This window comes from Lasioglossum baleicum, chromosome 10 (assembly GCF_051020765.1).
Source record: "Lasioglossum baleicum chromosome 10, iyLasBale1, whole genome shotgun sequence".
Classification (NCBI taxonomy): Eukaryota; Metazoa; Arthropoda; class Insecta; order Hymenoptera; family Halictidae; genus Lasioglossum; species Lasioglossum baleicum.
This window is the reverse complement of record NC_134938.1, coordinates 13,944,383-13,970,625: the sequence shown is the minus strand read 5'-3', so window position 1 is coordinate 13,970,625 and position 26,243 is coordinate 13,944,383. Positions and strand designations below refer to the sequence as shown.

The 26,243-nt window shown below is 40.5% G+C and overlaps 1 protein-coding gene and 1 long non-coding RNA gene across 7 annotated transcripts in view; one reads left to right on the top strand and one right to left on the bottom strand.

The window, feature by feature from the left end:
- Positions 1 to 26,243, top strand: part of Sesn (Sestrin) — a 214,447-nt gene that overhangs the window by 8,227 nt on the left and 179,977 nt on the right. The window lies entirely within an intron of this gene.
- Positions 7,749 to 15,751, bottom strand: LOC143213116 (uncharacterized). 2 transcript variants are annotated; one of them, XR_013009868.1, is made up of 4 exons: positions 15,333 to 15,751; positions 14,593 to 14,669; positions 13,594 to 14,304; positions 7,749 to 13,146 (listed from the first exon to the last, which is right to left on the bottom strand). It is a non-coding gene; the product is annotated as an uncharacterized LOC143213116 (long non-coding RNA). The 2 variants fall into 2 exon arrangements; XR_013009869.1 differs by lacking the exon at positions 14,593 to 14,669 and having other exon boundaries at positions 15,333 to 15,744.

Sequence of the window (26,243 nt, the reverse complement as noted above, 5' to 3'; positions counted from 1 at the left end):
TTCCGCATTTCTCCCGGCACCCTCCGTAAACCTGGTGTCAAAATAAATTTCTATTTCACTCCAGTTTGTTGTAATTCACGTAGAAAACCTCCATTTTCAATAAGGTCCGCCATCTAGTCATAACTGTTTCACCTTGACTGGCCGGATGAAGGTCACGTCAAGGTCAACATGGTTTTTTTTTAATGGAACACTCCATTTTCCATTATGGAGTGTTAAAGCTGACAGCGAGATGTTCCCGTACCACTACTTGTTTCTCTTTCTTGATGAAAATTATCCAAGTTGATTTGACCTGAAGGTTAAACGGTTATGACTAGACTGCGGATCTTTATGCAAAATCAAAATTGTCTGCGTCGATTGCAAGAAATAGAAACTAAATTGAATGTTACTTCTTCCCTTAATGACTTTAATAGAGGGGAAATCATATATTGACATCTTCAATTTTCAAAATTTTCCAACGATTTTGAATTTCCTCTATTCAATTTTGCTATAAATGCTTTATTAGAGAAATCATATATTGACATCTTCAATTTTTTAGATTTTTCTACAATCTTGAATTTTATCTACTCAATTTTGCTATACATGCATAAAGGTCCGCAGTCTAGTTATGACCAGCCCGTGGGGTCTTCAATATCGTAGAACATTTGTCTAAAACATTTGTTTCTGAGATAATGGACCGCGACTTTTGGCAGAGCCTGTAGAGATCGCGTGGCCGAGCGTTTTATGCCAACTGTACAATAAGTATGTAACTTTTTCGTTTCATCCGACCGGGGCCTAGCGTCGACGTCGCGTGCGACTTTCGCGAATGTACGCAAATTATTCATCGCGACCCGTGGCACCGAGCGGCTCTAGTACAGCCTAACTTCGGAAATAGTTTCGGCGGTGATGCGACGAATCGACGGTCATAGAGTGACATAGAGGATTGATCGAAAAGTCTCTTGATCAGGTTTTCGTCGATTTTTTACTGATAAACTAATCAACTTCTGCCACGCATCCGCCGCGGTCCAGACACGTGTTCGGTACTGGCAGAAAGAGGGTAACTTTCTCCCCTCAATTCGTGCTCCCTCCCCTCATCTGACAGAGTTCAGGGTTCATTAATGGTTTTAATTAACGCTCTATTTCGTCAACAAAATTACAAAAAAATTCATGAACACACTACCCAATGGCACGCATGACTGTGAATTTTTTCCGAATTTCTGACCGCGAAATCGATTTTTGAAAAATTACAGAAACTTAAAATTCCCGATTTTACGTCGAAGTTACCGGATAACCGAGTTCATATTATCAGCTGATGCGTAAGTTCGTGCCCGAAAATTCGCTAGCGAAGATAAAATAAACCCTTGATCATACTTGATCAATCTTAATTTGATGCTAATACTTGCTTTGATTGCCAGTCCATCGAGCTCGAGTACTGGCCACGATTGTATCTTTGCACCACTCGAAGCAATTCTCCGGGAACATCATGATCTTGTTTGGATAATGATATCTACATCGAGTCCGTCGTTGTCATTAAAACGTACTCGGCTCGTAATTCTCAGATTGTTCGATTGCTAGACACCGAATCCTCTTTCAGCCAAACTTCGATCTGTCCGCAACCTTGTCCCCTTTAAAGTCCCCGTCCTCTGTCACCGGGAAACGAAAATAGCAGCAGACGGCATAAAAGTGTAAACTGAAGTGAGATCCGAACTGGTTGCACATCGAGCGCTTTTTATCTTTCGGCGGTGATAAAAGATTTCTACACACATAATCGGCATAAAAAGAATATCCGGAGGATATAGGAACAGAAAGACAATGAAGATTCACTGATTACATCTGTTTTATAACAAGTTTAACACTGCAGAATATATTTCCACCAAAAGAATGAGGCATTATAAAAAATTCAGTAAAATAACCACAAAAGAGAAGTTTGTTTAACCATCATTCGTCCCTCATTTCACGAACTGAAGCTATCCCTCGCTGTCAAATTGACACAGCAGTAAAAAATCGTTGATATAACAAGGCAAACAGTAATTTTTTAAAACAATAGAAGTCACGAAGTTTCGGGCAAATTTATCTACAAATAACAGAATTGTAAATCAATAATCAAATTTACACGAGGGACGGATGAAGGTTAACCCTTTGCACTTCTCTGTCGAGTGTGACTCAAGATAAATGTAAATGAAACCGGTTTTTATTACATATGTATTTCGTTTTTCATGTATTTGTTGAATTTCTTATTTTTTCGTTAAAAACGAATATAAGTTCCACAAATATAAATTACAACAAAGTTTGAGAGTTATATATAATATAATTTGTAAACAAAATTGTTTAAAATAAGAAGCAGTCGAGGAACTGTCCTTTGAAGTAAATTTCCAATAAAACGCTTAAGATAGTAGGGAGTTGTTGGCAACAAAATTGAAAAATAATTCGGATTGCAAAGGGTTAATTGTCGAGGAAAAACGGCTCGGCACGGATCGTGTTAATTAATGTATGGAAAGATTTAATAAGCACAATTTCTTCCGCAATCTGTCTGCCAAAAAATCAGAACGCCCCAATGTTTATAAAGAATTTATAAAGGATGAATGAATTATCTCCAGTTTGTTATGATCCTGGCCCACCGTGAGTCGATTCGAGCTGTTCAGGTGTACCAGCAGAATATCGCAGTCGAGAAGTCCCAGGATCGAATCGTTCCTCGGTTGAACGTTGTTTCGGAACAATACGTTCGCCCGGAATCGGGAGAGCGGATCGCGTTTTATTGCCGAGGGGACTGTTCGCGGGTAGAAAACTTTTTGTCGATCGTGCCGTTTATTTTTATCTTTATTCCGCAGAGGGTAGATACTGTATCGATCGTAAGTTTGAGTCCGACCCTCCGTTCTGGACGGGAAACGTATTGTTTTATGGAAATTCGATAGTTCCTCCCTGCGACACTCCGAAGATTCGGCTTCGTTCTTTAAGAGCTCAAGTTTTTTGGGAATTAGTATTTTCAGGAATTTTTTTTCAACTACTGAACCTTTTGCATTCTAATTTTGCACACATATTGCAAGCAAAAATATTAAATATCGCACAGGTTATAATTTTTTGTATCGAACATGCTTTAAGGGATGGTCTGGTTTCGAATACCATTCGGTAAAAATCAATTTTCACGAATTTTTTGTGATAGAACTATTGAACCTTTTGCATTGAAATTTTTTACACATATTCATTGGTATCTGAGACACACGTGTGATTTCTCTCAACCAAAAATATTAAAAATTACACGAGTTACAATTTTTTGTATCGAACACGTTTTAAGGGATGGTCTGGTTTCGAATACCATTTGGTAAAAACCAATTTTCACGAATTTTTCAGGAAGAACTATTGAACCTTTCGCATTGGAACATTTTACACATGTTTCCTGGTATTTGAAGTACACGTGTGATTTTTTCCAAGTAAAAGTAATCAAAATTACACGGGTTATATATTTTCAAATAGAGTAAGTTTCGAAATTATGCATTTATAACGAAAATGAGCAAGTCCAATTTAATACAGTGAAAGTATTAAAATATTTCCAGAGTATTAATATATTATTTTCATCACACGTTAAAATTATGAATGAAGAATATAAATTTATATTTAGCTTCTGCATCTTGCAATGGATATACAAACTTTTTATTTTGCATAAAGGCCCGGAGTCTAGTAATTAGTAATTGGACCCATTGTCTTTCATAGTCGACGAAGACAATTATTTTGATTTCGTCGAGATCGATTGATCGATCGCCTCGGCATTCGTATCGGTTGTTGACTCGGAACGTTGACGTCGTACTCGAGTGGGCACCGATAATTTCTATAAATAAATTGTCCATTGAACAATAGCGTCGCCTCCGATTGAGAAACACTGCAGCGAGCGTTCGCAGACAGCGGGGCGCAGTGCTTACGCTAACATTCGCATAATACTCGAGCCCAAGATTGTATAATCGCGTTTCGTGATTTAAAAAACCGCGATCGATAAGCGCGAGCTCGATAACCGATAACCAGAAACCCGTCTCGCCAAGTCGCCAGTAGCACTACCGTGATATTGAGATCGAGATCGAGAATCGCAAGTTCCAGCGAGTCGATCGATGACAATCCCGGGTATCGTTTATCTCGCGATCCAATTCCGTAGATCGCCGTTTTTTTCTTTTTTTAATCGTTATATGTATTACCGCCGCGGAATGGCCTCGGCGATTACCATTTATTTGCATGCGGAATAACGGAATAATGATTTAATGATAGCGCTGCTGCGGCACACGGCCGATTCATCAAACGCGAGCTTCGACTAGGCTCAGGAGCAAATAGAAGAACGGTGGAAAAACCTACAGTTTCGCAAAATGAAGATTATGGTCCTGGATACCGCAGTCGCCATATTAACCCTTTGCACGCCGAATTATTTTTCCATTTTGTTGCAAATCAACTCCCTACTATTCGAAGCGTTTCATTTGGAATTTACTTCAAAGGACAATTCAATTGCAATAAACTGAAGTGAAATTTTCTTCAAACGATCCATTTTATAGAATTTTTATTTGAAGAGTAATTAAAATTATTTGAAGAGAAATTATTGGAGAATATATTTTTTCATTCCAGTATATGTATGTATATTATAGTAAAAATCGCACAAAATATATTGTGAAATGTAAAGAATGAAATGAAAAAAAATAATGTAAAAATAAATCAATTTAATATTATTTTAGTTCTTTAATTATCGTTATGTCACGGGACTATATCGGTCGATTATTCTCATCGGATCTGTACGCAACGAGGACAGTGTTACGTTGTTTCAGACTTGCTCAAGATACGAAAACGAAATTAAAAATAATATTCGCACGGTTAATTGACAGGATTAACAATAGAAGCGTTCCACTTCAACTTCGTCTCAGTCACGCCTGTCAATAATGATTCAACTTTACATTATCGAAGGTCTTGAATAAATATAGTCCCGGGACTACTCAGGCTGAATAGACTATAATTACGCCGGTGTATAAGGTTTGCACAATTATTTCTTCCATCTGAACACGACACAATTTCTCCAAATATTCTCAAGAGAATTTGTCGACCAGATCCAAGATCGTCGATCATTTTTTCTATACGACACCCTATAGATTTTCTTCGATATTCTTGTAGAGTATGAAAAGACGAGTCCAACGAGTACCATGATGATACCATTGCGATCATTCAGATCCGAGATATCCCTATTTGAAGGGAACAAACCTAACTCGAAACTTTATCTTTTAAACACGAATATCTGGAGATCGAGTGATCGCAATGGTACGTTCATGGTACTCGTTGGATTCGTCTTTTCACGCTCTACAAGAATATCCAAGAAAATATATAGGGTGTCGTATAAGGTACCGTAAATCTCGTGTGAACTCGACCAGTTCCCAGGTCGCGCGACATTGTATAATAAGTCGGGGCCCGAGCGAGGAGTAGCGGGTGCAAGAAGGTCCGGCAAGTTTCGGAGCGGAGCGGAACCGAGCGTTTTCACGTTCAAAGACGCGAAACCAATCGGCTGTTCGATCGGAACGAAATTTCCAAGGGTCGGTCGGGCGCGGGGGATCGGAAACGAGCGCTTCGGGGCTTCCAGACCGGCGAAAAATAGTCTTGCCCTGGCGTGTCTCGGTAACTCGAACGAAACCAATTCGCCCGGGACGGGCTTTAATCGCGTTTCAAGCGAGAATAAACGACCCAACCTCGACGATCCTCTCGCGTGCATCGTCCAGGCCCGCGCGCGATCAAGTTCAACGACCGTAAATTTTATTTACGAAAATCCACCAACGAGACCGGCCTCCTCTCTCTCTCTTCTATACACAACTCTAAAACCCTGATAGTAGTCGAGTGTGTTCGACTCTCTCTCCCCTGCTCTCTCTCTTTCTCTTGCCACTTGACAGCGAGTTTAACGCGCCTATATCGACCCGCCACCGGAGATCGCATAAAGGGGGCCCCCCTACTCGCGATTTGCTTAAGCAAACCTAACGGTCTGATACTTCGGTCACGATTCAACAGAAAGAAACGTGTAGCATCGATCGCGGCTTCCAGACCACTCCTTTGCAGACTAAAAACGGATTATCTTGCGACACTACGAGATATTCTACAGTGGACGTAATTTCTATAAGCACTCCACTATGATTTATCCAAGTGTCAACGCACGATGCTCTTCAGAAGGTTTAGGTTTAGGTTAGGTTCATCCCTTGACGACTTTGTTACATTAAAAAAGCAACATTATGCAACATCCTTGAATTTTTTAAATCTTTTAAATAGATGCATAAAGATCCGCAGTGTAGTCGTAACGCTCAAAAGTCATTGGATAAAGAAATCCTTGTGTCTTAAAATCTTCTGAAACTTCTAGCCGAGTAGACTTGACCTTGACGGAATTTTAAAAGATTGGTATGCTTTGATTCTGAGAAATGAACGTATAAAATGTGTGTTTGTGTATATTTTGTAACTCGTAGAACACCTCCTCGAGTCTTTTTGTCCGGAACAGATTGTTTTGGTACATTCCAACCAATATAACTGCCTTAGAGCTCTGCTATTTACATTTACCTCATCATCCTAATATACAGTCGGTGTACAAAGTATTCGTACACCTTTTAAAAACGAATAAATTTTTCAAAATTGGACTCAGCAGCTTGAGGATTTTTTGAGACGTTAGAAGGGTTAGTTTACTAGTTAATGTGTAAATAATTTTTTTTGTAATTATTATTGGTCGCAATTACGAAGGGAACAGTAAATACCACGATTTGTAAATTTTTTATCTGTGCCCTTAATGAAAATTTAAAACATGTATTTTGTAAATCTAAGTAAGTTGTACCTATGTACAAAGTTTCATTGAAATTGGTTCACGGATAAAAAAGCTATGGGCATTGCAAGATGTAAAAATCTTTGAATTTACGGTTTGCGATTCATTTCCGATGAAACTTTGTACAAGTATATGTATAACTGACTTACAATTAGACCTACCAAAGGCGCCTTCTAAATCATTACAGGTACAGATAAAAAATTAAAAAATCGTGATCTTTACTATTTCCTTCGCAATTGCGACCAATAACAATTACAAAAAAAATTATTTACACATCAGCTAGTAAACTAATCCTTCTAACGTCTGAAAAGAAACTCAAGCTGTTGGGTCCAAGTTTGAAAAAGTAATTCGTCTTTTTAATGTGCACGAATACTTTGTACTGTCCAAAGTAAATTAAAAGATTACAATTTAATTTAAATTTTAAATATATTATACAATATAGATAGATAAATTGTTTCGGCCGCGCATGCGCGTGAAATGTTGGACCATATCGCAGCACTGTGTATGATTGGAATGCTGCTGCTGAAGCAACCCGAGAGTTTCCGAATCAAGCCGAAGCGGTTCGTAACGCAGTACTGCCAGATGGGGGGAATCACGGTGAGATGATGTACCCTCTCTCTGATGACCAGACCAGTCTACGCGCTGTGGTCAGAGTTGGGCAGGAATTAATTACATGAGTAATTAATTACATCTTCAATTACAATTACATGTAATTGTAATTGTATTTCTGCAATTCCAATTCCAATTACATGTAATTGTAACTGTAATTGTTAGTAGCAGTTACAAGTAATTGCAGCTACCAGCTACAATTACTTGTAAGTCTTGTAACTGCTACTAACAATTACAGTTACAGTTACATGTAATTGGAATTGGAATTGCAATTACTTTCGCTCAACCAGTAATTGTAATTGCGGACCACAATTACAATTACAGTGATTCGTCAAGTAATTGCAATTACCAATTACAATTACATGTAATTGTAAGTGTATTTCTGCAATTCTAAATTACAGTATTTGGCAAGTAATTGTAATTGTAATTGAAATTACATTTTGCCCAACTCTGGCTGTGGTCTACGGTCTTAGTGGGGGGGGGGGGCGGTGGAGTGTGCGGATAGTGCTGGAATGGGATAGTGGAAGGGGAAAAGAAGGAGAGTATTTCCGAGAATTTGGCACCCGTTTCGGTGCCATCTAGCATCACTGTCGTGGCGTTCGTTCTCATTCGTTCTCGAGTAACAAGATTGTACGCGTGTGCTGTGCCCCGTGTCGGGAAAAGTTCTTCAAAATGTTGCCCGTGACAGTTTATAATTATGTGAAGATGGTCATCGGAACTCGGTCCCCTCTTGTCAACATGTTTCTCGTTCGTCATCTTTTTCGTCTAGGTACAGTCTTATAATATTCACTCGAGCAATGCATCCTAAAATTTTCGAATGTTTTCTAATATGTTTTCAAAACGTTTACATTTTTGGCATTGAATATTCCGATTAATAATTTACTTGTTCATTAGATACAGTAATAGATCATTTGTAATTATATGTTAAATGCAGAAATTCGTGCAAATGCATTATATTTGTAAAGAAAGAATTTTTCAACACGAACGATAATTTTCTCAATATCTACGAAAATCTGTCAGTGGCGGCCATCTTGTGACGTCATAATTGCTTCGAATGCCTCGTGACAGGCAATATCTGCCGAATATTACACAAATTACTCCTCGATAACTTAAAAATTTGCATTTTGGGCTCTGGACAGACATAGATTGGACTTTTTCGAATCACAATTGACCACTTCTCAACTCCGTTGCGATGTTGAAGCGCCAGTTTGCATAGAAAAAAAACCCTTGTAATTTCATATACGTATATGCGGATCTACCGATATGTGAGTGTGCCACCACTCTCTCGCTCGAGTACACGGGCACTCTTAAGAAAAACGTGCCACGCGCGTTTTCCGATTAACGAGCAAAAAAAAATTGACGAGCCTTGACATTGACGGTCTCTTTCTCTCCCTCTTTCACGCACTCTCCTTATTTTTAACGAGTTCGCAATTACAGCCAATCGAAGGCTGTCGGTCCGCGCAGCTCGTCGAGCGCAATAAACGTTAATGTCATTGTTTCCGCTGAAATTCGACTCGCTTTTGTTCTAGCGTGTGTGTGTGTGTGTGTGTGTGTGTGCCTGTAGAAATTTTTTGGGAGGTTGTCCTGCGTGTTCGAGGCCTTTGCTGTGTGTGTGTGTGTGCCATTAAACAATTTCCGGGGCACCCTCCGATGTGTGTTTTTGTTCCGTGTAGCTGCATTCTCGTTGCATATTTATTAGACGTCACGCCCGATAACAATCGGCCGATTGTTTAAATTCCTCGTATATACGACACGGTTCCTCTTCGCTCGATGCACGATTGTTTGCGCGAACAAGCGTTTTTATTCAGAATATACATACACACACATGCGCGGATCCACTCGCGAGTGTTGCGAATTTTATGGTTGCGCATTGACGCCTCTGATGGATGAGATTGGCTCTGGAGAATGCTTTCATCTTCACAGAATCCAACACAATATTTGACCATTGACATAAATTGTCGGCTTTTAAGCGATTACGAAAATTGTAACGTATGAATTCGGTGAACATTTTTCGGAACTTTCGCAATAATTAATTATTTCTTTACGGGACTTTTACCAGGGTATCCGTGACATTTTTCCAAGTAAAATGATACCCAACGCGACCCAATTCGATTTGTAGTTGCCTGTATAATCCACGATACAGTAGAACCTTTATGAAGGTTCATCAGGGGCCCATTCAAAGGCCCATAGAACAGCGACAAAAGATCGTACATCAGGTTTCAAAGGCTCGTTCTAAAGAGGAGACTTTAATCATCAAATCCGCGAAACATCCACGCAAGAAACAAATTTTTTAACGTTTTCACAGACGATTAAACTTGTACCATTATCGACGAAAATCGTAAAAATGTGTCTTCAGTTTTCCATCGACTATAGGATGACAAAGTTTTTGTGGAGAAAGTGAATGACGGGGTTCGAAAGTAGATACTTCAAGTTTTAAAACGAGCTGAGTACGGTCGTTCCACGAATTTTTTTTACAAAGTAACAGCAGTTTGAAAATTAAAGACATCGTTAGTTCGGATAATCGAGGTTCCACTACATCGTGGATTACAGGAGCAAATCTAAACCGAATTGTGTCGTGTTCGGACTCATTTTACTTGGGAAAGTGTCAGTAATATGTCTACATAGAAAAGTATGACAAAGTTTTAAAAAAGTTGAGGAAGATCGACGAAAGAAGAAACTGTGAACGGCCTTTGGCCGCTTCTCGGTAGATTTACGGGCAGTAAGATTTGTGGACTTCTGTTATCGCAGTTTGAAGATCAAAGATATCGTCAGTTCGGATAATCGAGGTTCTACTCTATCGCGGATTACAGAAGTAAATATGAACCGATTTGTGTCGTGTTTGGAATCATTGTAACCAGGAAGGAGCGACGAATACGTCGAGAAACGTTGCACAAGAAAATCATTAGTAGCAAAACAGTTTTACCATTGAATTAAATATATATATTTATCTGATTCATGACAAGAGTTGAATAAGTACATTCAAAGGTACATTCTGATGCTTGCGGAATGTGTATTTGAAATCTGTGGGTGCTCGTTCTGTAACCTAATATATGTGGGCGCGGTGCAGCGTTCGCGTTCAAGCCGGCTCGTAAAATATCAGGGTCGTGCGAAAATTTCCGCGACTCTTCTCAATGTTTACAAGCGATCGTCGATCTTCCGTGTCCTTTCTCACGGGTTCGCAACGGGGATTGGCGCACACCGTGTCGGCGTTTTCTATGCGAGTATTATGCGAGGAACAGGAGCGGTTGTTATACAAGCGAGCAAACGGCGAACTATGAAAAACCTGTTCTCCTCGAAAGCGCGAATCGATCCACGTTTTTTACATCGTTCTGACCCCTAACTCCCGTACGAAACTGACCTCCTATCACCGCGATTACGCTATCCGAGTCGCGGTACACGATTCACTCTATGGAGATCATCAAACAGCATCGACATCAGTGTATCGATCAGAGTAAATCGATGATAACTTGCTTATTTATAATTATTTCTTAATAAGACCTTTACCAGTGTATCGGTGACGGTTTTCTGTTTAAAATGATACCCAACACGACACAATTCGGTTTATATTTACTTCCGTAATCCACGATGCAGTGGAATCTCGATTATCCGAACTGACGATATCTTTAATCTTCAAACTGTTGTAACTTTGTCATGAAAAATCCTAGAGTGACCGTACTGGACTCATTTTAAAGCTTGAAGTATCTACTTTCAAATCCCGTCATCCACTTTCTCGATGTCAACTAAATTTATTTATGGGACTTTTACCAGGATGGGGGGGAATTACAATAAGTGTCTCATACAAAGGCCCATAAAACAGAGACTAAAAATCGTACATCAAGTTTCATGGACTCGTTGCAAAGAGGAAGCTTCGACCTTCAAATCCGGGCTGGTCTTAAGACCTGCAGCGCCATTTGAATTGAAACAATTTTTATATATTCTTGATCGTTCGAGTTAGCAAGATTGTAAGTTTCACTAGAACTCCCGGTACTGTTGCTGAAGTAGCACGTCCTCTATTACGAGGGGACTCGAGCCTGCAGGCACAGAGGCAGTCCAAAAAGAGAAAAGCCTAAGCGAATTGTCCAGTGCTGTGAAACCCAATTTGCCTGTCTTCGCAGGCAGTTCGGGCCGGATGGACAACAATGTTGAAGGAATAATTGCTTGTACCGTTATCGAAATCGGCCGGTCGACGCGCACAGTGCAAAATAGGAAAGTGCATCGGATGCGGCGAACAGAAGCTGCGTGCGTAGAGCCGATGAACAGCTCCGGCAGCGCAGTCTATTGCATTCTACGTATCTACCATCCTTTTTGCAAACATCGCCGCTGTTCCATCGGGCATACTAACTTTCGCGCTACATATTATCGCGCGGCCGGGGCCGGCTCGCTTTCTTTCCGAGTGTACTTCGTTTTTCAGACACGCCGAGAGGATCGTGCATCGTGATTTTTCATTGGTCCCCGCGATATTTGCGAATCACGTTTCCCTCGGTTTCATCCGCCTTCCTCGCTTGTCCTCGCGAGTTTCTCGGTCAGGCAACCAGCACAGCTGATGCCGGCTAGATACTATATAATTAGAAAGTATACGCGCACTGCCATGTGGCTCGGTTTAAGGTGGAGTCCACAAATACTGCCCGCAAATCTACCGAGAAGCGGCCAAGGGCCGTTCACAGTTTCTTCTTTCGTCGATCTTCCGCAACTTTTTTAAAACTTTGCCATACTTTTCTATGTAGACATATTACTGACACTTTCTCGAGTAAAATGAGTCCGAACACGACACAATTCGGTGTAGATTTGCTCCGGTAATCCACGATATAGTGGAACCTCGATTATCCGAACTAACGATATCTTTAATCTTCAAACTGTTGTAACTTTGTAATGAAAAATCGTAGAGTGACCGTGCTCGGCTCATTTTAAAGCTTGATGTATCTACTTCCGAACCCCGTCATTCACTTTCTCCACAAAAATTTTGTCATCCTATAGTCGATGGAAAACTGAAGACACATTTTTACGATTTTCGTCGAAAATGGTACAAGTTTAATCGTCTGTGAAAACGTTAAAAAATTTATTTCATGCGTGGATGTTTCGCGGATTTGATGGTTGAAGTCTCCTCTTTAGAACGAGCCTTTGAAACTTAATGTACGATCTTTTGTCGCTGTTCTATGGGCTCCTGATGAACCTTCATAAAGGTTCTACTGTATCGTGGATTATAAAGGTAACTACGAACCAAATTAGCTCGTGTTGCGTATCATATTACTCAGAAAAGTGCCACGAATACGCAAGTGAAAGTTCCATAAAGAAATCATTTAAAAGGTCATCATCGTTTTAGACTGACCATTAATTTTTTATCGGGCTTCGAAGCAAGGTGTAGTGTCTGTGGGCGATGTAAGCGGCGTTTCGGTCCCGAATTTTTCGCATATATCGAGACATTACTGCGGATCGAATTAGTCACGGTTTGGCGGACGACCGACCACAGTCCGACGGGTCTAAAAAGTCTAAAAATTCTGGGGACCGAAAGATTCGTGTCTCGATTACAGGGGCCGATGAGCACGTCCGGTCGATTTGGCTCAGCTAGACGAAAAAGGGGTGTCCCGAGAAGTCTGGGCGAGGTTCAGGCATGAGTGACTTCGATTTGATCCTCTGCCTCTGCTCAGTCTGCTCAAACTCTCGCAGGATTGTTGGTTAACGTCCTGGGGCCAGATGAAAGCCAGGGGGCGACGAAATTGCTGCATAATTAACACCCTAAGTGCCCGATAGCGACCCTGAAATTTCCACAAAATCAAAGTAATTACGAAGAAAGTTAAAACACACTGGTATGTTAAGATTTATCATTAGGCCGCGGATTTTCATGCAAAATAAAAAGTGCAAGACACAGGAGCAACATAGACATTCATTTTACTTTTTAATGATTTTAATTAGCCAAAAGTAATATAGTAAAATTTAAAATTCTTTTTAATGTTTTCACAGTTTTCTTCTAATAAATCTGTAGGCACATTGGAATTGTTTCAACTTGTCAAAATCATTAATAGAAGGAATAAATTATGAAACATAACTGGTTTGATAATGTTGGATCAAATTATTTCAAAGAATATGTTTTCGTTTAATTTCTGCTTCTTGAAATTAATTAAAATTCGAAATATGTTTGATCATGTTTGATCGAATGTCCTCCACTCGCAAAAAAAAGAGTCGAACACGTAAATTAATATTACCCGATAATAGAATGTAAAGAGTCATTCTTAGATATCGGTGAGAGATAACTATGCGGCAGAGTGTTGGTTCACACGTATCGATAGATTTTATGTTAGCAGCCTACCTGTAACCTACAACATTAACGAGCTATAACGGGAGGGAGGATTTTGTAATCGCGTCTATGCATGACACGTTTCCATCGATAAAATTAATATGTTGAGAAAGTATTATCAGTTCTCGTGCTGTGCTCTTCAGCAGCCCACGCGACGCTGTTTGCAGTAAATTTGTTTTATCAGGCTGGTATCTCTGTTTGCAAAACACTTGACCTGATATGAACCTTAAAAGTCGGCGGGGATTGAACGTTCCGATGTTTTGTCAAAATTCTGGTGTACCACGTGTTGCATGGTACCACCTGAACCGAATAAAAAAGAAATAATTTTGCATTCATACAGTTTTTAAAAATAATTTTGCAATCATAAAATTTTAGGAAATAATTTTGCATCTACAAAATTTTTAAAAATAATTTTGTCTAGTTATTGTTAGTTATTTTTTAGTTATTGCATAGTCGCTTTTTCGGTATTTTTCCAGTCCTTTGTTTTGTTCCCAGCAGCTATTTCCACCATTTTCACCGTTTATCGTCCAGTTTCTCTTTCGGGTTCGTTTTGCAGCGTTCCTCCAGTTTGCAGCAGATGCTCCAATCATTTTTCCAGTTCGTTTACATTCATCAGCCCCTACAATTAGAGTCCAAGCACGTTGAAAAGTGAAAGAGTCTCTCCCCTTGTCAGATATATCTAACGGTGTGTCTCGCGAAGCACGACAGAAAAATAATGTCAAGGAAGCGACTGGTCGTGGCGAAAAGAAAGAAAGAAAAAAGCAACAGAACCGAGAGAGAGAGAAAGATGGAGAAGAAAAAATGGATTTTCGTCGATAGCCAGCGTGTGGTAGCCGTGCGTAACCGGTCTCTCGTTCTCTCTCGTTATTTACGATTCCGCGATAAGCACTTGTTCCTCATGACTCACGGCGAGGCTTGCCTCGGTTGTCTGATTCCACCGCAACGCTGCAACCTAGCAGATCCGACGAACTCGATGACAATTTACTGATCGAAAACAAACAACTACAATTGCGCCGATTCGATTCTCCAGAAAGTTGAATTACTCGATGATAGAGTTCTGAAGTTTTCCTTAGATATCGTTGTAGAGCACGAAAAGACGAATCCAACGAGTATAATGACCGTACCATTACGATCATTCAATCTCGAGATATTCGCGTGAGAGAGCAACAAACCTAACTTCACCTTATGTTTCAGATAGAAATATCTTGAGAGTGAATGGTCGTATTGATACGTTCATGGTACTCGTTGGATTCCTCTTTTCAAGCTCTACAAGAATATGCAAGAAAAAACATACAACAATATAAAAAGATCAAGGACCTTGTAGAATGATCTTTTCACTATTATAGTTTTGAAGTTTTCCTTAGATATTGTTGTAGAGCACGAAAAGACGAATCCAATGAGTATAATGACCGTACCATTACGATCATTCAATCTCTAGATATTCGCGTGAGAGAGCAACAAACCTAACTTCACCTTATGTTTCTGATAGAAATATCTTGAGATTGAATGGTCGTATTGATACCTTCATGGGGTACTCGTTGGATTCGTCTTTTCAAGCTCTACAAGAATATCCAAGAAAAAACATAAAATTGAAAAAAATCAACGACCTTGTAGAATGATATTCTTTTCACTATTATACGTACATACCTCCGGAGATAGTATGACTTTGTTCTGAACATTTTTACGAGTATAAGCGGTATCCTTCGAGCACGCATAACGAGTTTGGTGAATTCGGGCTTTTTGGCAACGACGGTTCAGTTAAATGGCGTCCCACTGTACGGCGAAACGCGTTAGCACTATCGCGAGCGCGAGTGCATCGCGCGCCGGAGTGCATGGACTGCACTTTCCGCGCGTCCCCTCCCCGCCGCGCCGCGTTTTCGCTTTTAAAACATGCTTCGAGCATTACAGTGCCGCGTTGTGCATGCACACTGCGCCGAGCAAATAGGGAGGAGCCATCTTGTCCCGATGATTTACATGAGATCTTGGCGACTCCTCCGCGCGGAATTGATATGCACAAGTACACGCCCGCATGTACGCCCGTTGCACCATGCACCGTTGCGTGATGCACCTAGTGCATGTACATTGTCTATGTGTGCTACTGTTCCAGTAACTAGTCAAAAATTATCCTACAGAAAAGATTTCACCTATAGTGGTTCTGTCACAGTTAAGTGACCACTATTACCCCCAGGTAATGTCACACCCACCTTATTATCACTTAATAAGTTATTAATTTCGCTAATTAATTATATTTATATCTCTCTGCCATAAACAGTTCGACAGTTGAAGTTTGCAAACAGTAATTTCTAATCAATATTTCGTCTACAGTGATTTTCTCACAACTACGGGATAAATGTCCACTATTGTCCCCAGGCGTGTAAGACATAAAAATCACCCTTCGTCTACGTAATAATGTCATTGAATAAATATCAATGAAATTAATTGTTTTTATAGCCCATAAATAGTTCAATTTTGTTAGAAAATAATTTCTAATTTTCATTTTCTGTAGTAGTTTTATTACAAGCTTAAGTGGCCGTCGTTACCCACTTCCAGCTTGATATTTTCGAGTGCCAGTGCGAAGTTGAGCGGGAGGGGAACAATCTGAAGTGAATAACGCGTTCCTTTGTCTTCGCGGTGCGTTCGCAATGCGATATTCAACGAGATGCATCGCCGATGGTAGTCGCGCATCGGACAGGCCCGCTCGATAATCACCTGGAGTGTGTACGTGCTATTGTGCCGGATCCTTCTCTGCTCGCGGGCTGATTAAAATTCATAGAAAGTGCAAATTAACCGTGACGCTTACGGCCAGGTGTTCCTGGGAGGGCAGCGAGAAGCTAGGATTCCATACGGACCCCGATACACACTCCGGTCGAGTGCGTGACTAAAGCCTCGTCTCCGAGCACGTTCGTCAGCTCGCCCATACGTGTTGCAACTCTGCTCGCCTACTTATGCAGGGTACACACTGTTCTAGACCTGTCCGCGAACTGCTCCCAGCAAACCAGATATTATTATTGCACTGTGTCCACGGTGGGACTGGCAAACACCGAGCAGAATCACGCTGAGCAGCGCGTTTACTAAAAAAGTATTGTTCGAATGACAATCACAATGCACTTTTTCTTAGATATTCTTATAGAGCGCGAAAAGACGAATCCAACGAGTACCATGACCGTACCAATACGATCACTCAGTCCGGAGATATGTACATCTGAAGTTCAGATCTGGATTAGGCTTGTTCTTTTCATACACGGATATCTTGAGATCGAATGATCGGAATGGTATGGTCATGGTACTCTTTGGATTCGTCTTTTCATGCTCTACAAGAATATCGATGAAAATATTATGGATGAAAACTATTATGATTGAAAAATATTCTTCCCGCTCTGTTATGTTGTATGTACCTATTCCTTAAGATAGATATACAGTGACTCCCACTAATATTCGGACACTCTTAAAAACACCGTAACTTTTCAAATATTGGACTATGCGATTTGAACTTTTTTGGAAAGCTAGAGCAATTAGTTTACCACAGGATGTGAAAAGAAATTTTTTCAAAAATTGCATTTGACCGGAATTGTAGAGGAAATACTAAATGTTGCATTTTACAACTTTTTTATGCGGGCCTATATTGAAATTTTGAAAAATATGTTTTGTAGATCTGTGTGGGTTATATGCATTGTGAAAGTTTCATCGAAATCGGTTGACGCGGGGAAAAATGACAGTCATTGAAAGATGTAAGAGTTCTTAGATTTACTGCTGTTATATAGGCCGAAAATCGTGAAAATCTGCAATTTTTACCATCTTTAAACGCTTGTAGCTCATTGTAACGTCGACCGATTTTGACGAAATTTTCAGGATATGTTTAATTGAAACAGATCTACGAAACGTATTTTTGAAATATTCAATATAGGCCCACATAAAAAAGTTGTAAAATGGATCTTTTAGTATTTTCTCTACAATTCCGACCAATTGCAATTTTCGAAAAAATTTCTATTCACATCCTGTAGTGAACTAAGTGCTCTAGCTTCCGAAAAAAGTTTGAATCGTATAGTCCAATATTAAAAAGATTGTCGCGTTTTTTAGAGCGTCCGAATATTAATGGGAGTCACTGTACATACAGCCGTTTTAAACCATTTTCGATCATGTAAATGTTTCTAATAAAATTTCCGACGTTTCGCCTGAACGAACGGCGTTGCTATTCGCGAACGAGTTCCCGGTAACAACCCAGAGCATTCGAATTAGCGGTACTGGTCAGTGACGCCCGTGAGTTAGCAAGAATTGCGGCTGTTTTGGCACGATTCGCGGATATTGTGCAACCGATTCCGCTCGGGAGCTCGATGTCACCGATAATTATCTAGAATCAAGCGACGCATAGCCGCAGATCAGGATTTATTTCGAATGCTTCGCGGTGTTCCTCGCAGAGCGAACCGTTCCAACTCGAAATTTGGACGTCTTGTGCTTTCCGTGTGAACACGAACGCACGGCGGTTAGCGTGTCGGGCCTCAATTATACACGATATCGCGAATTAATGCAACAGAGTCGCCTTGAGTCGCTCGGAACGCCTGAAACTTTTTTTGCCCGCGTCCGCAGAAGACTTCGCCGGCAATGGAATGTAGATGGGAACGTGTAGGTAATTGTCTCGGGACGAAGGCTGTGCACTGTTACACTCCGATTTTGCTAGTTGTTTTTTTTCCCTCATGCCGGAATCGGGACTCGCCAAGGAGAATCACTCGGGGCCGGACGAAACGCCGTTTAGTCGCTCGGATATTCCTGAAATTCTGATTTCTTTAAAATCGTTAAGAAACAACGTTAATCTGTACTTTGCATAGAAAACCGCAGTTTATTTATAACAGCAATAAGTAGGTGAAAAATAAGACAGTAGAAATAGGCGGTTTTCCCCACGATGGTTGGGTCTGCGGTGACCCACAATTTCTGTAGAGCTGTATTTTTATTTCGAATATTTTTTTATCATACAGGGTGAGTCACCTAAGGTTGCCACCAGAAGTTGATCAGTATTCTCAAAGTTTTAATATAAAAATTTCAAAACATTTTTTTCATAAAAAAGTGGGACCACCTCGATTTTTAAAATGTTCATTTATGTATTTTTGACTTTATAATATTCTGGCTCGGAACGAATTCGATGGCCTACCGTGGCCCAATCGATTATGGCATTTTATTTTCCGTGAATAATCGTCGAGAGATTCGGTAAGACGTACAAACACAACGAGCCATGTTATCGTTCCCAGCTAACGCTGTCACGGATAAGCCTCGGGAAATATTTACCAACGAAACTGACATACCCTTTGTCAATGGAAGGGGCCCGGCCGAGCCTCGGGAGGACACGGTTACGCCATTGTTAGCCGAAGAAAGATTATCACCGTGATCCGTTCTTTGTTCGAACTCGGCCGGTTTACAGAGCCGGCACAAGTCCGCGGAGTTTCGACGTAGATATTCAAGATTAAAAAACAAACGGTCCTTGCCACTGTTAACACTGGTAGCTGCACGGCTGCCAACCGAGAAAATAGAAAAACTTATCAATAGTGCACGTAAGAAATTTTTCTGCATTGTTTACGAGATACTGGAACCGGATAAAAATTTATTTCTTCCTTTAATAATAATTTTAATTATTCAAAATATTGTGTACATTATTAAATATGTATCTAATCAATTACTAAACATTTAAGTATTGTATGAGGTATTATATCAATCTTATATTTATACAAAGAAAAAGTTGAATATAGAATGGAATTATTTTAGGTCGGAAGAAATGTTTCATTCTCTCGAGACATTTGTTCCGGAAGGGTTTGTTGGAAATTGATGTTGGTTTTGGTCGTTTCGTTTCTGTATCGATTTATGCAGTTTCGCGACTGTTGTGGAATTGTTCGGTTTGGACGAAGACACGTTATTCCACGCTCATGGCTCGCGCGAGATCACGCTGCAGATTTCTCCTTGGCAATCAGGGTCGTATTCCGTCTCCCTCTACTATATCTCGAGCGGAGTAGCCTCGTTTCCGCTTCGTCCCTCTCGCCGCGTATTGCACTATTATCTATCCTCTCTCGGTTGTTATGCCGCGGACGTTTCGCTGGTAACAGAGCCGACGTTAGACCGGTCAGTGCTGTTCGATCCGTGAAATTTTCGTCCGGCCCCAGAAGCAGAGATGTTCAACAAGTGTTGCGCCCAACGAACGAAGCGCCACGACGCGCAGAGTGGTCCGAATCGAAGAATCTTGAAAAACATAATAGAATAATTGGTTTCTAGCTGTACAGAAAGTGACTTATTCATTTCATTCTACAATATTCTTGTAGACCGTGAGAAGACGAATCCAACGAGTACCATCACCATACCATTACGATCATTCGATCTTCAGATATTTCTGCCTGGAAGGTTTTGGGTTAGGTTTGTTTCTTCAGACGCGAATATCTCGAGATTGAATGATCGCAATGGTACGGTCATTATACTCGTTGGATTCGTCTTTTCATGCTCTACAATACTATCTAACAGAAAACACAAGGTTCCCCAATAAAAATTAAGTTAGAACATTTTATGTTATGCTAGGTGAAACACACTCGAACTAATTTACTCGAAAACGAAGCGTCTTATAAAAAAATTGTACTCTTCCTTTTCGACTAATTTTTCCGCTATTATTCGATTCGACCACGCTGTATAATGAGATTTAAAATAAACGTTACAGTGACCATTTTTCCGTATATCCAAACTGCTATAACTATGTCACGAATAGTCGCACGACAACCATTCTTGGCTTGTTTTAAAGCTTCAAGCTTCTATTTCCAGAGTGCCCACTTAGTTTTGTCAAAGACACTCCTGGATCATGTAGGATAATGAAAAAGTCAAGGTACCTTTTGCTTCACGTACGTGGTCAGTTAAATCCATGAAATTCTGACTTCTCTCTGTCTCCCATTCTCTCTCATTCTCTCTCGGCTCGGGGATACACAACGTTCAACAAGTATTGCGTGCGAGGATACCGTATGTTTAGCTCAGCGACCGCGAATGTAATTTCGGGTTAATGAAAAGTGGGATAAGGGAAGCAGGCAGATATGTTAGGACGAGCCATAAATTCCTCTACCACAACGCTCTTACGGCTTGCACGTATAATAACACAAATGGACTGCGGATTTTATGCGTTTACGACAAGAATGAGTAACTCGAATTTAAAACAGTAAAAACATTTGAACAATTTTAATAGTAAGCGAATCGATGTCTGTACAGTCGATCTTGCAAAAAGTTTAATCGTCTGTAAAAACGTTAAAAAATTTTTCTCAAGAATGAAACCACCCCAGATTCGAAGGTCGAAGCTTCCTCTTTACAACCAGTCTTCGAAACTTGATGTACGATTTTTTGTCTATGTTTTATACGGACGACTAAACTTGTACCATTTTCGAAGAAATCGTAAAAATGTGTCTTCAATTTTCCATCGACAATAGCATGACACAATTTTTGCGGAGAGAGTGAATGACGGGTTTCGAAAGTAGATATTTCAAGCTTCAAAATGAGCCAAGTGTGGTTGTTCTACGATTTTTCATCGCGAATTTATAACAGTTTGAAGTTGAAAGATATCGTCGGTTCGGATAATCGAGGTTTCACTGTATCGTGGATTACAGAAGTAAATATAAACCGAATTCGGTCGTGTTTGGAATCATTTTAATCGGGAAAGTGTCACGGATACACTGGGAAAAGTACTATAAATAAATCATTAGAAATAAAAAAGTTATCATCGTTTTAGTCTCATCGATATATTTGTTGTTCCTTAACGCGAATTACATTTTGGTATTCGAATTTGCGCATGTATCGAGGCATTACTGTAATTAGCGATTGGCTGATCAGATTCTCAGTCAGTCACCGAGTCAGTGGACTCGTCCCGCGGTCCTCGAAACGCGAAACGAAATGTCCCGTGGCGAGTATTATGGTCGGTACTCTCTTCGCGTGTCGCAAGGTCGTAACGCCGACTCGACTCTTTTGCAATTTGCGCTAACCATCGAGCCGAGCAGGCGTAACGACGCCTCGCACTTAGCGAGCTTTTTGTCGTGCACCGTTATCGCCGAATCGATCCGACACCGACACACAGGCACACCTCTGTCGCAGGTATCCGTGTATGTATCCAGTATCCACAGGTGAGTCTCGGAAATGTACGAACGCTGCTCTTTGAAACTGGATTACATCCACCCCCACCTACAGTGCTTTGATTATTTAGCTAATCAGATCATTTATAATCGCTTTCCTGATTTCCTCGACTCGCGCAACCTGCAACATCATCCCGCAATGCTGCGTATTCTTGTCCGACTAGAGCTGCATTTATTCGCCTACACTCTCGAATTGAATGCTTCGATATCCAATCAGTTCTTTGCATACTCAACTTAGGGCACAGACACTATATTTTGATGTCTTTGCGGTGGCATCGATCGTAGGAAGAAATGTACGAGAGAAAACAGCATCGACATCAGTGTATCGCTGAGACTAAATCGATGATAACTTCTGTATTTATAATTGTTCATTTATGGGACTCTCACCAGTGTATCGGTGACAGTTTTCTGTTTAAAATGATTCCAAACACGACGCAATTCGGTTTACATTTGCTCCTGTAATCCACGATATAGTGGAACCTCGATTATCCGAACCGCGGATATCTTTGATCTTCAAACTGCTATAACTTTGCAAAGCAAAATCGTAGAACGACCGTACTTGGCTCATTTTAAAGCTCGAAGTATTTACATTTGAATCCCGCCATTCACATTCTCCAATAAAATTTTGTCATGCTATTGTCGATGGAAAAATGAGGAAACATTTTTACGATTTTTTCGAAAATGGTACAAGTTTAACCGTCTGTAAAATGTTAAATAACTTTTTTATCTCTAGTCACTGTGGGGCATACGAGGGTCTCCCGCCGCTTTGCGCGTATACTAATCGGGAATTAAAATGAACATGTAAACTCGACTCGCAGCACGATTATTATTATGTATTCCATAGTTGTTTAATCCGGCGCAGATATTAATATCGGCGAGCAGTTAAAGACAGGGATTATATAATGCTAATTAGTACAAATTGCCGTAATTTCTGACGAGCCAGCGAATTATCCGAGATAAGGCGTGATACGGCTCGCTCGAATTTCGATACGTTTCCCGGGGGTTTTGCTGTATACGCATCCACGCAGCCGATAATTATTTTTATTAATCGGCGTTCAGTATCTCCGTCACGCGTGATTACCGCGAGGCCGTATGAAATTATCACCGGTGACCGTGGTATCGTGTGATGCAACGAGAAAATGCAATTTCTCCGGTGGCATATTTATAAACCGTCTGACAAATGCAGAGTTTCGACACGTCACGCAAACAAATGGAAAAAATCGTTTAAAAGGCAACATTCGAATATATCAATTTTTATATTAACACATAATCCCTTGAGCATGAACCTCTCCATGTTGACAATTTAATTATCGTAGGAATGTACGATATTCATGTACACTAACACCATACTCTTGAATTTTACTATGATTCAGAAACGTCTTGAGAAAAACTGCTATACACTCCTGAAAGTAGAGATCTCAGGCTTTAAAATGAAACTAGCCTGATCGTTCTATGATCATCCATTGCAAAGTTATAGTAGTTCAAAGTTGAACCGTTTGGAGGGTTCGGATAGCAGAGAGTCCATTCTATCGTGGATTACACACGTGAATATGAACCGAATTGCATCGTGTTTGGAGTCATTTTGATCGGGAGAGTGCCAGGAACACGCCAAACAATGTTTCATGCAAAAATCATTAGCAACAATCAAGATTTGTCAACAAACAAGTCTATACGTGTGGACGTTGCAGTATATTAATCGTGTTTGAACAACTTTGCACATTCGTGCATGCGATATTGTATCGAATAAATTAATAAAAAGGTCCATTTTTAATTTATATAAATTCAGATGTCTGTTCTTAAATCTTGAACATCCAACCATGACACAATCAACGAGGCGGACAGAGCTGGATGGTCCGTAATTCGCCGTCATTAAAACGGTCGAAATTTAACAAATTACGATAGCGTAATCGCCTCGACCCAAAATTTCACCGGTGCATCGGATGCACATCGTCGAGAGTTGTGGGAACCGCGTTGCACTCGTCATTCCGCTCGAGATCTCTCCCGATTTCGAATTAATTCGATCCCGCCGCGCCGCACGCAATTACTTTGTTACGGGCCGATTGAAAATCGTCGACGAGACGTGCAACGTCCATCGCCGGCGATCAATTCAAAAGAACTCGAAAACGAACGAAATTGGCAGATCTGCAGTTACGTTCATTTACGAACTGCAGTGCCGGATTATCAATTGGCGCATCCCATCGTGCATCACAAGCTGTCTTCTGTCCCCGTTGCATAATTTAATCACGCAACCGAAAGAGGTTACCGCGTTGACTACAGGGTACGAATCAACGTTGCTGTCGAATTCTGCCAAAATACTGCCGGATATTAACAACTGGTTTCGACAATAAAAACGTTACACATTCCAACGTCTGTAAAAATGTAAACAAATTTTTTTCGAGGATGTGAAAGCACCCCAGATTTGAAGGTCGAAGCTTCCTCTTTAAAATGAGTGCTTGAAACTTATTGTATGATTTTTTGTCTCCGAGTTATGGGCCTTTGAATGAGACACTGGTATTCCTCACTGACTAGTTCGGATACCGGAGGTTCCACTATGTCGTGGATTACGCAGGTAACTACCAACCGAATGGGGTCGTGTTTGGGATCATTTTAAACAGAAAACTGTCACGGATACACTGGTGAAAGTCCCATAAATAAATAATTACAAATGAACAAGTTATCGTAAACAAAATCAATTTTTCCACTGGAAGAAAAGGTCGGAGATGAAGAGGAGCGGCCTGAAAGTAAAAGAAAAGAGTTGCCTGTAAGACAGTCGATGAAAATTGATGTTCGTATAAATATTGATAAGCTACCTGCAACAGTTTCGGTGGCGAATCTGCGAGCGCGCGTGCAACGGACTGTCAAGTAAACCGGTTCGATTTATCACGATTTTATTTAATTATTTCGGGAATCGGGCACGCGATTCCCTATCCTTCCACCTCTGAGACAAAGTACACGTATCAGGAATGCACGGCGACGTGCACCGGCATATGGTAGCACGGCATGACATTAATAATTCATGCGGGCGCGAACCGGCCAGGAAGGGTTAGGCTTTAAGGAATTATAAATATTTAGATCGGCTCGGAGATCGCCGCGAAGAAACGCTGAAAACGCCTCGGAAACGCTGAAATACTGTTTCTGCGACCTTTCCTCCTTCTTTTTGCGTCGCCTTTTGTTCCTTCGGGCGATAAACTTCCCGTTACTGCGTGCTATTATTGCGGGTGCGTAACGCCATTTTGTCGCGGTTCGCCGCCATCGTCGAATTCATTCTTTCTTTTTGTTCTCGCGTGAGTATAACTCCGTGAACGTGCAGAGTGTATTTTATTTTGTTATATTTAAGGTGATCAGTACTTTTTTTACACGACACCCTGTATATTTTCTTTGATACTCTTACAGAGCGTGGAAAGACGCATCCAACGAGTACCATGACCATACCTTTTGCGATCATTTGATCCCGAGATATTCGTGTCAGAAATAAACAAACTTAATCTAGACCTCAACTTTCAAACATGAATATCTCGGGAGTACGTGGTCGCAATGGTACGGTCATGGTATTTGTTCGATTCGTCTTTTCAAGCTCTGCAATAATATCGAAGAAAAACCACAAGGTTCCATTAAAAAAAATTTTATGTTGATACTTCAACACCGCGAATTGAGAAACGTCTGAGAGACGTTTCTCCGAAGTGGTGCGTGAAACGATGACTAGGCTGCATGCTGAAATTATGACAAAATTTTGCCTGATCAGCTCGGAGTCGACTGTGAGGATTTCGTTTGAAATCGCTGACACAGATTTCTACCGACCCTGTTTTGATCGACGAGGATTCTCATCGAACCAGAATTCGACTTCTGGTAATATCGATCGACAACAATTCCCATCGTCCATTGCACAAGTCCGCGGTCTAATTAACATGAGCTTATTCATGATTATTCGAATATTCTTGCAGACCAGGAAAAGACGGATTCAACGAGTACCATGAACGTACCATTGCGATGGTTCAATCTCGAGATATTCGTAGGTAACATTCTTGACTCTTTCAGACACACGATCATGGTACTCGTTGGATTCGTTTTTACATGCTGTAGATGAATATCGAAGAAAAATGCGAGGTTCATATTCAAAACTGTAAAAAATGTAGTAAAGCATAATTTTAAACAAGAATATCTCGAGATTGGGTAATCGTAATGGTACGTTCATGGTACTCGTTAGACTCGTATTTTCACGCCCTACAATAATATTGAAGAAAAAATATAGGGTGTGATGAACCAAAAATACCGACGACCATCAAATATTCATTTCACAGTAAGATTCAGCTCTGTTTCGAACGAAGCTCCTCGTTTGTCCTTGCAGTTTTATTGTTGCTACAACAATCAACAGAAACTGTGGAAAACATACAATTAGCATGAGCTTATTCGTGTTTATTCGAATGGA